The sequence below is a fragment of the Etheostoma spectabile genome, chromosome 13, assembly GCF_008692095.1.
Source record: "Etheostoma spectabile isolate EspeVRDwgs_2016 chromosome 13, UIUC_Espe_1.0, whole genome shotgun sequence".
Taxonomy (NCBI): Eukaryota; Metazoa; Chordata; class Actinopteri; order Perciformes; family Percidae; genus Etheostoma; species Etheostoma spectabile.
This window is the reverse complement of record NC_045745.1, coordinates 5,326,468-5,331,964: the sequence shown is the minus strand read 5'-3', so window position 1 is coordinate 5,331,964 and position 5,497 is coordinate 5,326,468. Positions and strand designations below refer to the sequence as shown.

The 5,497-nt window shown below is 39.3% G+C and overlaps 1 protein-coding gene across 2 annotated transcripts in view; it reads left to right on the top strand.

The window, feature by feature from the left end:
* Window positions 1-5,497, top strand: part of camkk1a (calcium/calmodulin-dependent protein kinase kinase 1, alpha a) — a 61,279-nt gene that overhangs the window by 24,953 nt on the left and 30,829 nt on the right. The gene's annotated exons all lie outside the window — the stretch shown is intronic.

The following is a 5,497-nucleotide window of genomic DNA, read 5'->3' as shown; positions in this document are numbered from 1 at the left end:
AGTTATGTTTAATAATCTGGTTTAAGCAGGGGAAGACCTCATGCCTAAATATGTAAACTGCTTAACCCTCATGTTGTCCTCGGGTCAAATTGACCTGTTTTCCTATAGCAGTGTTCTTTTTAACTACCCAAAATAACATGATTGATTCCACACACCGCTCTTTGGGGTGATTTTAATGGGTAATTTTGGGGCGTCTTATTCAATTTTATAGTATTTGAAAAACAATTGAAGTGGTTTTGAAATAGTATTGAGTAAAAGTTGACATATTCCAGTCTGTGATTATCCATCAACATCCGTTCCTTTAGTTTTAGTCTCAATAATTCCTAATTTCTGCTTTTCTAACTCAAACATTAGGTATAATTTTCTATAAATGAGGTCTATTGACCATAAATTCCAAAAATAACTGTAAAACTAAAGTTAATAAGTTAGTGTTACGTAGTGTTAAACATCAAAAAATGTGACAAACATTGAAAAAAGGGACAAAATTGTGAGAAAAAGTTAAAAACATAGATAAAAATCATCAACAAAATTGTTGATTTTCAATTTTGACCTGAAGACAACACGAGGGTTAACAATGGGGATGTTGGCAGAGATGGTTGAATTGTTAGCATGATCATTCAAATAAAGTAGTTCAGACTTCAGATAAGTTTCCATACTCCTCGCATAATGATAGAAGGTGAGGAAGAGACTGAGAGGGGTTCTCTAAAAAGACCAAAACATTGTCCACAAATAATGAGAGATGATGCTGTGTATTACGAATGCATATTGGTGACACCATAATCGAATGGCTTGAGCCAGTGGCTCTAAAGAAATAATCCAGGACTCAAGGTGCAACCTTGGCGGGAGGATCTAGAAACTGGAAATAAAGGAGGAGGAGGTGCGTCCTGTTAAGACTCTGGCTGAGGGATTAGAATACATAACTTTAATCATACCAATGAAAGTGTTACCAAAGCCTATCATCTCTTAGACTGACCATAAAAATGACCACTCAAGCCTATCAAAGGCTTTCATTATGCAAGAGGGGAGAAGGGACATTGGGGTCTTACTGTCTTCTGCTGCATCAACAATGTGGAGAAGGCGTCTAACATCTGCTGCTAGTCTCGTTTTTTAAGAATCCTGTTTGGTCAGGGTTCACTAGTTTTGCCGTATGGAACTCCAAACGACAAGCTAGGAGCTTTATAAGATTTTGATGTCAGCGTTAGGCAGACTCAGAGGCCGTTAGCTAGAACACTCTGTAAGATCCTTATCCTTTTTCAAGAGTAAAGGAATTAAGGCCGTGTTAACATCCCATGAAAATTTGCCCTTTTCAGTAAAGAAGTTAATCATGTCAAGAAGGAAAGGGCCCAGCTGTTCCAAAAAGTTGCATACAATTCCGGGGGGATCCCATCAAAGCCCGGTAATTTTCCTTTTTGCATATTCTGTACTGCCACACTTAATTCTTCAATAGTAATCACTTGTCCAAGCTGGCTTGATTCCAGACGTAAAACTCAAACAAAAGCATTTTCGGAAAAGTCAATTGAAAAACTGAACGGGATAAATCATTTCTGGAACCAGAGTCATTCAAAAAGTGGGCTGTCACTGTTAAGCTGTTTGCAGAAGCAGCATGGCATTTGTGATAAATGGCTATAAAGGCCATAATGGCCACACTGTTAAAAGATGAGACATCTGGAAGTGGAGTCCTGACCAATCCAATAATAATCAAAAAGCTTAAGTTGTCCACCTATATCAAAACACCTATACCCTCTTTAATGATCAACATCTGATTTCCTCTGATTTGGACATATGCTAACATGATTCTCAGCAGTTGGGTGTGACATGTGGTGTGATAGCGGGGAGTGTAACCCAAACTGAGAATAAACAGCTCCATTGAGCTGAGGATAGCAGTTATACATCATAACTAGATATACTAGCTCAATATCTCTGCATTATCACCAAAGAAAGCGGAGCAGAAGGCCAGTGGATAACATGACCGCAAGAGGGAAGCGTGAGCAGATGTGCACACTAGTCTCCCATAAGCACCCATCGTGGAAACACGCCTCTGTGTATTAGCTTATTCATGTTAATGCATTATAATCTCTGCTTATGTCACTGTTGTCCAGCCTACATAATACTACATGCACTGCACTGTGAGCCGATGTTTGTTTCACTTGCACTTGTGACAGCGTTTTGTTCCGACTCTGGTTTTGACGAGAGTACTTTTGACCCATCAGACAGACATGAATGCATTCTGGCTGGCATTGTGCTGTTGGATACACCATTAAAGTAGTGGGGGGGTGGGGGTGGGAGCATCCAAAGATTCCCTCGGGTAATCATTTGGAATATTTCGGCTTGTTTTCCTGTGTGTGTGCATGTCTGCCTGTATAACTAATAAGACATTGATACAACTTCGGTGACAGCTAATACCTTTCCTGTTGTATTTTACACACTGGTACAGTTCAGGTCCCCTCTCGCTGGCTGTTATGCTGGAAACCTTGCATGCCTGTTTCCGTTTTTTTTTTGTTTTTTTTGTTTTTTTACCGCACCTTGAGTAAATAAGGAGATTGAGTTTCAGAGGTGTTAAAGAGATTATCTGCTTTATTGCCTTCTTTCCAGAGTTTCAGGGAGGCAAGTGTTAGCTGACAAACCCCCAGGGATAGACACCATATTAAAAGTGTAGGGGAACTGGAGGCAGCATTAAGCCCAACCTCACTGATTTCAAAACATCTTGCCAAATCAGCAAGTAGAGTAGTAAAAATACTCATGTTGCCTGTATTTCGTGTTCTCACTGGATCTACAGGATGACACCGCAGAGAGAGAGAGTGGAGCATTTCTTGCATACACATCTGTTAAGGCTGACATTTTGTTTCTTAGAATTACAGCAGTTACCCAAATGGGAAAGTGTATAGGAATTACACATGCACGTTTTCATTATTCGGTTTCTTTTATCTCCCCATACTTATTGTAGACATACAAATGTCCGCCCTGATAATTTAGGAAGTGCTGTCCTAAGCCCCATGAGGAAACACTGTGTCTGTGGTTTATATAATGGTTTCACAGAAGCACTCTCTTTGTTTTCTCTGTGTTGCAGACCACTCATCTTTGGTTTCTCACTTCTGAATTTCCCATCACATTTAATATTGTATTTTACTCTGTTTTGTACACACACATGTAATGTGTATCATTTTCTCTTTTCTCAGGAAGTGGGAGCAATTTTTTAGATTTTTAGAACAAATTCACTTCTCTGATGTGTGGGTTAAATTAGGATTAAGAAAATCCAGAGAAAACAACCCAGAATAACAGGGTTAATTGTTAGAAATGTTCTTTGTCAGTACTTGGGAGCATAATGATTCGTGTCAAATGGGTTATATATATATATATATATATATGTATATATATACATATATATATATGTTGTTATATAGATGTATATTAGATGTGTGTGTATGTGTGTATATATAATATGTGTAATGTGTATGTGTATATATATTATATATATATATATATATATGTGTGTGTGTATGTATATATAGTATATATGTGTGTGGTGAGTATGTATATATATATATATATATATATATATATATATAATATATAATGTATATGTGTGTGTGTGTACAGCACCCACAATATGAGCTAATAACTGAAAATGATGAAGAAAAATATGAAATGAATAAATGGGGAAATGTATTTGTAGACACACTAACATGGATGGACAGCTCTATACAGACCAGGAAATGAGCCACACAAACTAAATTTGCACATTTTATTGTTGATGAGTCCCCTCTCTGCTTGTATTTCTATTAACAGCCACTTTGAATTACACGGAGTGAGGATTAGAAATGTCCAATATCAATGTCCAAAACAATATTGGACATTGATATGCCAGTGAGTTAACTGTGTGAAGTGTGTTAGAGCTTGCATTTATGAGTCTCTTTCAGAAATTTCCTCTGAACAGTTCAGTCCTGTCCATTGTATCTGTCATGTCTGACTTACTTATAAACAGCAAGAAAAACCAATTTCAAAAAGCTTTCTCATCCCCCTGGGCAAATATAAATGCTACTGTCTGTCTCTTCACAGTACATTAATACAGTAAATGATGTGCATATTTTAAACCTCGTCAAGTACAGCAGTGGTTGATAGTGGAGACACACAGAACCGAATCTGTGTTCATTTAATATGTAATCTTTGATCAAATGTCAAAGTAAAGACAGATAAGTCATCTTTCCTCTCTTGGTTGATCCTCTTGCCTTGTGCCATAAGTTAATTCTGCAGATTTCTTCCATTTGCACTAAGCATATTAAAACAACACAGAATAAACCATCTGCTAATACAATGGTCTCATTTTGCTGCAGCCATAATACTGTTCTATCAAAATTCATTTTAAAATGATTGGTTGAGGAACTGATTTAGCACTTCCAGGCTTTAAATACCATCAAACACAAGTTGCCTTTGTAACACACCTTCTGAGCCAGGCCTGCTTATTGTTCATCATAAGAATGGAAAGCATGGCTGGCTATTGATTCTGAACACCACAGTAGGCAATGATGTATTTGTTATGCACCGATATTGACCTGTTGTTGGGTAATGGATGGAGAGATATATAGAGAGTTTGAGGGAAGACAGCCAGGCTGGGCTGGTAACACAAAGCAACAGTCAAATATGACAGTGTGACCGAAAGAGCCCTTTAAAGATTTATCTTGGCCCAGTGAAGCATTTGAGTTTGACTCAAGTGCATATGCAGCAGATGTATTTCAGGCTGTCTGCATGGCCCTCTTTACCCATCAGTCCTGACAGAGTATTAACTCCAGCGCAGCGCCCACTGAGCATCTGCTGGCAAACTGAACCCAACTCAGATAATTCCTCCTACTGCCCTTTTCTTTAGATTCTCCTCATTTGCCTTTCTCTTTATCCTTTGCCGCCCTATTTTCTTTATTCTTATCTCCCCTCGACCAATCACAGCAATCCTTTTCTCAGTCCCACCGATCAAAACCCCATCTTTTATTCCGTCTCTCATCCTTTGTCCTAATCCCTGCCCGCAGTACTTCACACCACCATACCTGACAGTGCATAACCCTCCAATGCACAATCCGCCCATCTCCCGCAATCCTTAGTACGAGCTACATAACCAAAGTATTATGCAACCAACTATTTTTGAAAATACCTTGCCTGGTGGCGAGTGAAGTCGTGCCCTGCACCATGCAGTTCTTTCAGCCCTGCCACACTCGTGTGTTTTGTTACATCTGTGTCCTCCTACCTCCTCTCATCCTGTAAACACATCCCAGTATCAAGCCCCAGGCTCTGGTTCAGCTCACACACACACACACACACACACACACTACACACACACACACACACACCCACAAAGCCATCACCCCGTCCATCTGTAATGAGAGAACAGCTTCCAATCCATTTTCTCCACAGCTCCATGTGCTCCTGCTTTTAAACACTTTAATCACTGCTCACTTTCTGCTCATTGACGTTGCTGTTTGCGCAGCCCCTCAGTCTCCCCCCCCCCCCC